The following is an 11,323-nucleotide window of genomic DNA, read 5'->3' as shown; positions in this document are numbered from 1 at the left end:
TTTGATGAAGTTGAAGCCCAATCCACTTTGACCAAAATTTCATGGTCACTGAACATAGAAAATGAAAGTGCAAAGTTCAGGTTAAAGATTTTGGTCAAGGTAGTTTTTGGTGAAGTTAAAGTCACATCTACTTGAAACTTAGTACACATATTTCCTATGATATGATCTTTCTAATTTTTATGCAAAATTATAGTTTTGACCCCAATTTCATGGTCCACTGAACATAGAAACTTATAATGCGAGTGGGGCATCCGTGTACTATGGACACATTCTTGTTTGTATATATATATTGACCCCAACTAGTCTTTTTGTTTTTTTTAGTTGTTATGTTGCTGTCTCATTGTTGTACGACCCACTTCCTCTTCCAGTTAATATATCTTTGAACTACATCACAGAGTCGATAATATAATGGGATATTCAGCATTTATTCATGTTTTTTCTAAATTCAAGGCCTAAATTATTGAAATCTATCATTTTGCAGTAACGACAACACATTGGTTTATATTAAATAAACCAAATCGGGTTATGAATGTATCTTATATATACTTACATCAATTATTGTAACAAACTGAGTAAACATATATTTTATAATTTATATATCTGTAGTCTAACAATTACAATGTGTGTCGACAATAGCAAAGTACAACAGTATCTTACAACATAATAATTCTGTACACAACTTTGAAAAATCAGGAAATTCTCTTTTACTGTTCTTTTCGGTTTCTAAATTTGCTGCCAGTTGTCACTATACATAGCATCTGGTTGTTACATTGAGCACTTTTCATAATATGCAGGGGTGAAGTGTTGATGACATCCGTTGAGCCATAGTAGACATATGGCTTCCGGTCACATGTAGTGGTCTGGTTATAACTGGGTTCTGTAGTCTCATACCTGATAATAAAAGAAGAGTTTAGACTATGGATACTTTACTGTAGTGGTTTTCTTGTCAGTTATACATATATATTATATATTAATATATATAAATATTAAACCCAATTCGACCGAATCTTCCACTTCTTTAAGGTAAAATGTTTATCATTTGTTAAGAATACAATATACCACTCTCCAAGATATTAATTTTGGTATCCTTTACTCTATGGGATTTGAAACTGCTGAGGCATCAACTGCAGCACCTCCTTTCATTGGGCTAAAAAGCTTACATTGTTTATAATAAAAAAACGTCACATATATATCTTTACGGAAAGCCTGACACTCCGATGAAGCTGTGATACCCCGAAGATTTGATAAAATATGAATATTAATTTCAATCTCTTTTCACAACTTTAGAATATCCCTTTAATATTGGAATTTTGGATCCTCAATGCTCTTCAACTTTGTACTCGTTTGGTTTATAAATATTTTGATATGAGCGTCACTGGTGAGTCTTATGAAGACGAAACGCGCGTCTGGCGTACTAAATTATAATCCTGCATGTACCTTTGATAACTTTGTATAAAAACAACAAAATACACATGTCTTGTACATAAAAGATATCAAAACCCCATTATGTTCAAAACTCGACACATTTCTATTGAAGAATTCGAAATATTTACATTCGTGCATCATTGCATACTAAAGAATTTACGATTTATTTTTTTCCCGTTGAAATAACACAAATTTTTACCACATCGAAAATTCTGCATTGTAAAAAAAAATATTGAAACTATGGCATGCATAGCCAATTAACACGATGCAATTTTATGTAATTTGTTTGTAACAGACAAATGGAGGAAAACCCTATGATGCATTTCAGTGTCTTTCATCGTGAGATGGCCGTAACCTAAGCTGTTCGTAGCCGACACCCTCCTCAGCCAAGTGATAAACGGGGGCTTTAATGCACCTCTGTTGCATTCGATTATCATGATCCCAAATAATACCTTTAAATAATTTTGTCGACTCTAGAATATATCGAAAGTCGTATAGCCTGCTAAAAACGGGATGGGGTTCATTCAAGTCAAAGGGGGTGGGGGTGGGGGACAGAAACAGCAGAAATATCGATACGAATAAAATGCTTGGCACTAAACGCCGATGATCACAATTTAATTGGAAAGACAGTAGCATCATGTTTGGCCGAATTATTTAACACAATATAAGCTAAGGTATATTTAAAAAGTGTTGCCAGTGAATCAAAATATTAAATGACAAATTACATCTGTTAAAGAAAACGAAAAGAGAGGTAAGTGCAAAAAGTTTATCTTGCCTAGCATACTAAATCATATATATAACTCATATGACACCGACTCGATTTGCTTCCATATATCTATTTTTTGCAGAGAACAATGGACTCATGAATATAATCAAGTTTTCTGTCGTTCAGTTGCTTGTCCATGGCACAAAACATTTTTCATGTAAATTATCAAAAGACACGATACATTACGTGACGAATAAATTGTACCGTTTTTATCTTAGTTAAAGGCATATGGTATACACGTGACACATGGTTACTGAGTGTATAAGTACTTTCCATACTTCCAGGAGGGACAAATCGAGACTCCCTATGTCAATTATATATCATACATTGTTTTCATTAAGTGTAATACACTAAAAAATCATCTACTGTGTATAAAAAAGGTTTATACGCTCCTTGAAATCTTATAGCAACAAACGCAACAAAGTTATTAAGTGCAAAATAATTACTATCATGAATGATAAGATATAAACTGTGAAGAAGAGATGTCAAACGTATTATGTACAATTAATTTAAATATAGTTTGCATGTGAATATAAAGATAGAACAAAGATTCTGGTTTTTGTTTACGATATACATCTCCCTCATTCTTGACTTTTTTTTTTCTATTTGTCATTTCGATTAGGTTCAAGAAAGACCAATATAAAGCAAATTGTTGCAGTAAATCATAGCGATGCCAAATTGAAATTAACTACCCTGACTGATGTCATATGATAATTTAGTTGTTGTTTTAACACCCTAGAGGTCAGATTAGTAACGAAAAGATGATCTTTTCTGGTGGTCTACATACTGCGGCGGATCTCCCGTCAGTTTTCGTGGTGCGTTTTGCGTCTAATATATTTTCTCCCGTCAAAGACTCTAAATTTATATTACTCGCTCTGCAAGTGCATTACAGCTATAAATGTCAAAGTTATAAGATAGTAAAACCGATTTAAAAGAAAGAAAAGCAATGAAAACAGAAGCTAACTTTGTGTATTATATTTTTATAGTCATCCACAATATTCCATCTTGGTGGTCCACGTTTTGATAGCAAAAATTACTTTTTTTGTAAATATTTTAAATTGTAAAAAGAAAAGATGAAACAATATATTTAATACATATATTCTTTGAAATTTTCTTATCCACTTTACTTATCAGATATATATTCCTATTAAAACAAAGAAAGATTTACCATTAATCTGGATTATAAAGGTTTTATGGTTGTGATATTGTATCATGTTGTGTTAAAACTTTTGATATTTATCTTTGCTATAAAAAGACGAGAAGAAAAAATGAACAAAAAAATTGATTTTTTTTAGACTTAAGTAAAACAACTGAAAATCAGTCTAACGATTCCATTTTTTTTAATTTAAAACTGAAACTGAAAAAGTTCTGTATATATCATTTATGTATTTCGTTTATTTTTTTGAAAATAAATCAGACCATCAGTTTTTTGTTGTTTGAACTGCTTTAAATTTTCCTTTAGGGCGGCGTTTTGCATTTGCGCCGATTTGCACTTCATTTGCGCCGATTTTTTCTTTCATTTGCGCCGATTTTTTTTTTCATTTGCGCCGATTTTTTACAGGTAAATTACAGGTAAAATACAGGTAAAATACGTCAATGAGACAACTCTTTTTTTTTTATTTTCATTAAAGACCTCTTCCGTTAGCCAGTTGTATACATTTTATGAATGTCAATCATAACATGTATACAACTGTTGTCCCCTGCTCACCACGGGGATGTGGAAGTAGGATTTCGAGCAGGATAAGTCAATTAGGGGCCTTTTATAGCTTGCTTTGCGGTAAAAGGTTTTGCTCATTGTTGAATGCTGTACGCTGATCTATAGTTATTAACTTCCTAGTCATTTGGTGTCTGGTGGAAAGTTGTCATTGGCAACCATACTAAATCCTCTTATTGTTTATATTAGTGATGTTTTTTAAACAAGTGTAATATGGATTATTTTTTTTTGATTTTCTAAATTTATTTTTCTTATACAATCTATTTAATTATTTTTCTATGTCTTTTTAAAGCTGTGTGCACATTAAAAAATAAAAAATAAACAAATGAATAAATATTCAGAGTGTAAATCCATGAAAAATAATAAACATGGTCTGTCCTATTGTTAAAATGTTTGCACTCTCTGTGAAATATTTTGGAAATACAAATGTAAACTATCGCAAAAGATCTATGAGCAACGTATGAGTTAACAATATATAGAATATACGCATTATTCTTTCCCATATTTTATATCTTTTGTTGTATTTTTCAATGTTTTTGTTCCGTTTGATGTAATTGCAAATTTATTTATTATTTACATTTGATATTCAATTAATATGTCAAATAAAATACAATTTAATTGTAAGCATATCGAAAAAAATATTCGCTTAAAATGTTTGGTAAACAGATTATCGTTAGAAGAAGTACTGTTGACATTTATACTACTCCCATAGACTTCAGTTAGATTTCGTGGTCTTTTAAAGCTGATAATGCGGTATATGATTTGCTCATTGTAGAAGGACGTATTGTGAACTATCGCTGCTAATGTCTGTTGCATTTGGTCTCTTGGGGGAGAGTTGTCTCTAGTTGCAATCATACCACATCTTCCTTTATGATATATATATATATTAACCGATAAACCAATTGCTGGTTCTTATTTAGTTTATCATAAATAAAAAATTCATATAGATATTTAGTTAAATATTAGGCAAAGGGTGAATTTTATAGTCCTTGTAATATAACTATTTAGCCTTTCCAAAAAAAAAAAAAAATGAAATGCATTCTTTTCAAAAACTTTTTATGAATTTATTCCAGGACTGGTGGGATCTTCTTTAAGAATGGATGAATAATACTGCCCACTCATTAACCGCCGATTAATACATTTGTTCCTTGGAGAATGTCCAAAATTGACCAAGTAATGATTTACTAATGTGATGAGATGATATATAGATGATGGGCTATACCACTGACCAGCTGTAATCCATGTCAGATTCATTAACTCTGTCAGTTTACATCATGGTCAGCGTGAAGTAGAAACTTTATCGCGTACTAATGGCATAAAATTAGATCCCCATTAGTCTTATCGCATAGACAAATACAGATATTTCAACCGTTTCAATATGTTGCAAATGCCGGAAAAATTTTCAAATATTACATTTCAATAAGAAGAAAAAAACAGTTGTATGCTTATTTTTATTTATTATTTTATTTTATTTTTTTATTTTTTATTCAGTTTCTTATTTTGTTACTTATTTATTTTTATTTGAATATTTATTTATTTGTTTATTTGTTTATTTGTTTTTTTAATTAGTTAATCCATTTATTTATTTAATTTTTGTTTGTTTATTTGTTTTAAATTAATTAATCCATTTATTTATTTATTCATTAATTTATTATATTCGTTTATGAATGTATTTGTTTATTTATTCGGCCAACTACATATTGATTCATAGTTCTTCGGATTCGATTGCCAAAAAAATTGGGAAGCTATAAAAAAAATACCGCCATTCCCTAAAGACTTTTTGAATTAACCTGTTTCCAGATTTGAATGAATAAACAATTTAGTTTCAAAATATGATCGGTCATCCAACAATTCATAGAAACGTAGAATGGAATTTAGAATATGCTTTAATATCTGACTACAAATCAAGTATCGCTTTCTAAAATATACATTTCGGGTATTTAGTGACCTATATAATGTTTTTTCATCTTTCATTGGTTAATATGGCGAAAGCTATATATGTAGCTAATTTCTTATTATTGGATTTTGACACATAATAATTTGGAATTCGATACTGGAGGTTTGGGGCGGGGAAGGGTTTACTCTTAGCATACGCATAATTATTTAACAACGTTTCTTTAAGTCACCAAATAAATATGTTTTTCTGAAGGATGCTTATCAATAACGAATTATTTAAAGAAAATAAACATACTAGGGCGATATTTCTTTTTTTCTAAGTTTCCATGCATTCATATATACTCGTTAAACTGCAACTGAACATAGAAAAATTATGTAGCAATTATAATTTCAAAATCGAATTAATTATAGAACTAATACTTTTACTGTGTATAAAATTAACGTAAAAAGAAACATAAATGTTAGTTTTCTATTTAAATTATGTATTTATTTCTCGAAAATAAGTCCACAGACGATTCGTTATTGCTGTAAACTTTTTCGTTTTAATGATTTGAAAATATTGGGGGCCACCAGAGGCTTCCTTCCCAGAAGAAACGAACGAGTCAATATGCATTGTGTAACAAGTGTCCAATTGAAATATCGGAAATTTTTTCGTGTTTTTCTTTTCCATAAATAACACATAAATTTACATGTGAAAAGGAGCAAAAGGAATCCGGCGACCCTCTTATATTTTCATATCGTTAAACGATTCTTTTTACAGCAACGAAATATCATTAGAACAAATGGTATGTTTATGGATTTTAGAGAAACGGCAATATTTAGTAAAAAAAAAAAATACAAGTTCCTCGCCGATTTTTACCGTTTGATTTCCCATAACATAACTCCAATGCTACATATATATTTTTATATTCAGATGCAGATTTAGGAGTTCTAAATGCATACAATTTTTTATGCTATTCGGGGAATAATTTGACATTTTTGTTTTTATCACAAACCGGCTTCAAGTAAAATACCTCATCTCGAATGGTTGATATTTTACGAAATAATAAAACCTCTTCTTAAAATATCAACACTATTGTTAGTTTGAGAAATATTCTACAATACACACGAACAACAGATGTTTTAAAATACCAGAACATTGTGACCATCAAAGGATAAATATTTCCAGAATTTTATTTATTTATTTACTTTCCATAATATCACGAAATATGACCGCGGTCTAACTAGATACCAATACGCCAAGGGAAGTACTGTCCGTGGTTACTTCACAACGGTATCGAGGTACAAAGACTCCCGACCAATTCCCTGTATAAACAAACAACCTCCAAAAATCTATTTGAGGTGATAATAGAACATGGCAGAGATAAATTAGAGGATAATAATTTTACAACAAAGTAGTGATGGATACGATTAGCTTTCACTCTGCTGGGAAAAGATTAAAGACTTTTCAGAGAGCGAGTGTTTTGTTTCTATAGTAAACTTCATTAAATTCCATAAAACTTATTGTTTTTATAAGAATGTTATCAGCTAAGTGAGTATATAGAACCAGCAATTTTCATTTATATGAAAGAAAACTTTGACTCGTATGAAATTATAAGGTTAAAGAACAGTTTGTAAAACATGATTTTTTAACATTTAAAAATAGAAAACAATGCTTTATAAATTTCATGCGTTCGATGCGCCTTTTCTGAATTTACCTTCACTAGGAACGCTAAAAGCCAAATATTCAAAAGCCAAAGATGTAAAAGAGTTGAATGTTATAATTTAAAAGATATATCTCAATTTTCTGATATTTAAAAAATGAAAATAACGCTTTATCAATTTCATGCATCCTAGGCGCTTTTTTTTCTGGAACACTAAAAGTCAAATACTCAAAAGCCAAGGATGTATAAATATTAACTTGACATAATATTTATTTATTTTTCTTCAAATTAAACATATTTTTGATACAAGTTTGATTGCGATAAAATGAAACGATTTAAATAATTGGTTTGACCAAGGATGTGTATAGTGAGAGAAATCCTTGGTTTTTCTAATAAAAGACCATAATGTGCATTTTTTTTTACATAGATTTGCAATAGTTTTTTGCAATTTTTAAAGAAATAGTTTTATAATGGCCTTTTGAAATTCGACCAAATTAATTTATATAAAACTCTTCAAAGGAGAAATAACATAAAAAAAAACAACTTCAGTTTGTATATAAAAGAGAATGCAGTATATGAAAAAACTCCTGAAATCGGTATTGAAGAAAAACAGTAACGGTTTTATTTAAAAACCTATTATAGTTGCTACCTTTTTGTCATCTAAGAACATCTTCTTGAAACTGGGCCCTTTCCTCTGTGGATAGTTGTCTCAATTTCGATTATACCACATCTTAAATTTTTTTTTAATGTCAAATACAATAATGATTTTGAACAGAAACATTTTCTTATAACGTTTAGAGGACCCACATTTCAAAACTTACATATATTAAGTGCATAAACATTATTTGTTTAAAAATCATCATTATGGTTTTAATCACACAGAAGATAAATGGATTATGCAAAAATAATAATGATTATAACCCTTCATTAATTTATTAACTGCGGGATTAACGTATCTTCTGTTAAAATCTGTAGAGCCGCCTACTGTGACAATGATGATACGACACTGACGCTAAAAGGGTAAATCTCGTGCCATGTCGTCATCCCGCAGTGAAGAGATTTATTAGAATTCCCTACCAATATTCTAACTAATTTTGACAAATTCTGATCAAATGATTGTTTTCTGAATAAATAAAATTACAGATGTTATATTTCACCGAGAAGATGAATGGAGTTTCCACCAAATATTATAAGAGTTTTTAAGAAATATTGCTTCTTTTCTTATTTATAGGTATGATCATTTTACTTAAAGGGACGAATTTACAATTTCGAAAAAAGCAGAACAAACCGCAAAACTCTAACGCTCTTTCAGATTCCTTGGGAATATAACGAAAGAACCATTTTTCAAACCTTATCTTTTGGAACAGAATTTTTCTGTAAGTTTGAAATTTGTCAATGTATCTTATCAAAAACTATTTGGCTTTTTCAGACATGAGTAAAAAAGATAGTGTCATATACCAAGTAGATATTTGTAATTAATGTATTTCCCGATTTTACCACATGTTTTGACTGCTTTGTTAAAATATATTGGCGAAAGAAATTATTTTAGTTTCTTTTAGGATGTTAATATTTAAGAAAACTCTCAAACTATTTGTATAAGATTTAATTTTTGTATGTAAATAAATTAGAAAAAATAAAGAACAAATCGTCAAACCGTATTCAATAGTTATGTCGGATATTACAAAGCAATTTTCAAACTATGATTTTTTTTTATAAATACGGAAGTCCAGTTCAAAATTTCCGCCGTCAGAGATTTTAATACATTTTTTTCTGTAGTCTTGGTCGGTTTTAGTCAAAATTTTGATATAATAATGTCTGCGATATCAGAATTTACAAAAATATTCGCCCGAACATTTCATACATTTCAAGGCAACAAATGCTTATATACAAATGTTTTTGTCCTATCATTCATGCTTATTTGGTTCCAACTTTGTATTGTAAAAAGTATAAAAAAATTAGCTAAAAATATTTACCGGCTAATGCTAAATCCATGGCTTCTGAAGAACTTGGTGGATTTGGTCCGTATGGAGAATGGTCACCGGAACTAGAAGGCGACATACTGTGGAGGGAACCAGTGCTTCCGGATGGACTCATCTGTTGTTGCTTTAAATAAGCTCTTTGTGCGTTCCATGAATTAGAAATGTTTTGCATTGTATTATGGTCTCTTTCATACATTGAAGGTGTCAAATTATTAGAATTTGTCATATAGTCATTTTCTAAACCAGGCATACCACAGCCGGAAGAGCCATAACGACCATTTACTGTCATATTAAAACTACAATTTACGTTGACGTTCGGACTTTGTTGTCCCATAGGTGTATAGTTACAGTGAGGTAAAGTAGAATTAGCAGACGGCATTATATGGTTGTTGGTGTCGTAAGACTGTGGAACACCTCCAGTGCATGGCATATTCATTGCATTCATATTACTAGTCTGGTGAAAAAGATCATAATGTGGTCCCATCATATTCGGTGCTCCATTCATCCCTAGCATTCCGAAAGGTTTTAAGGCTTGACATTTTCGTCTGAAACCCCTCGGTCGTCTTCTGAAGGATCCCTCCTCAAACATGAATTCTGCTCCTGGATCAACCGTCCAATAATGTCCCTTTCCTGGACGGCCCAGACCTTTTGGTAACTTTATGAAGCATTCGTTCAGAGAAAGATTATGTCGAACTGAATTTTTCCATCCTTGGTATGCTCCTCTGAAGAATGGGAACCGTTGCTGTAAAAACTGGTATATTTCACTCAATGTACATCTTTTATTTGGTGAAGCTTGAATTGCCATTACTATCAAAGCAATGTAAGAATATGGTGGTTTTTCTTGTCGGCGAACTCCAACTCCTGATTTCTTAGTTCCTTTTTGATCCACAGATTGAGAATCTGGACTAAGCGAACAATTTGTTGTGGAAATCTCTTCCGAGCTAACTTCCGAGTCATTTTCATCGTCTGACCCCTCTGGTTCGATCTTCGGAACAAATTTATTGTCAGTTGGCGGCAGAAGTTGCATTTGCCTAAGTTCTGTGATCTCGTTAGCACACGATACTGCCATTGTTTATTATTATTCTTGCACAATTTGTAAACAGTTATAAACAGTAGTTATATAAACACCGGCTAATCTGTTCACTTCAAAAGTCGATTTCAGTATCAATAAAATCCGAGAAATTTTAAACAGTTTGAAGAATCAATCAAAAGTAAAACTGGAAAATGTGAAAATCAATCTTTTCCGAAATCAAGCATTCTTATCAATAAGATGATGACTTGTTAGACATGGTTTTCTAAGATTAAGATAATACTGACATTGATCTCAGTTTTATGCATAATTTGGCACAGAAATTAACATCGTAAGCGATGCGATGAAGCACTCTGCACGCGATATGATTGGTCAGCAGACGTGATGCTGGGAGGGTACTATTTAGATATATAGATAATCAGTTTAATTTCTGTAGTAAACAGTTTTAATACACATTTATATCAATGAAAAATAAAGTTTATACTTTTTTATTTAAATTTGTTCCAAATATTTTGATAGTTTCGGCGTTAACAAAACCAACTAAGAAGTTTCTTCTGACAAAATAAACTATTTGATTCTAACGTGATTTTGCTGTGAAAAACGAGAAGCGAAGTATAAATACATGAAATGAATACCAAAACATTTTATTTAAACAAAAATAAACAAATTGAGTATTAATAATGCAATTACAGCCTATTTAATTCACTGTTAAATTATGTAGAACATGGAGGTAAGGATAATTTATACATTTTTTTCACTATGCATACGTTTGATATTTGTTTGAATGATACAATATATGAAAAAAGTATAATCACAAAAATACTGAACTGAATAGATACATAAAAATTCTAATAATAAATAAAATAATAT

The 11,323-nt window shown here is 30.6% G+C and overlaps 1 pseudogene; it reads right to left on the bottom strand.

The window, feature by feature from the left end:
* Positions 1-751: 751 nt before the first annotated feature.
* Positions 752-10,734, bottom strand: LOC139505952 (forkhead box protein F1-B-like; annotated as a pseudogene).
* Between the last annotated feature and the right edge of the window lie 589 nt (positions 10,735-11,323).

The sequence above is a fragment of the Mytilus edulis genome, unplaced genomic scaffold (assembly GCF_963676685.1).
Source record: "Mytilus edulis unplaced genomic scaffold, xbMytEdul2.2 SCAFFOLD_616, whole genome shotgun sequence".
NCBI classification, from domain to species: Eukaryota; Metazoa; Mollusca; class Bivalvia; order Mytilida; family Mytilidae; genus Mytilus; species Mytilus edulis.
The sequence above is the reverse complement of the archived record's forward strand: the minus strand, read 5'-3'. Positions and strand labels throughout refer to the sequence as shown.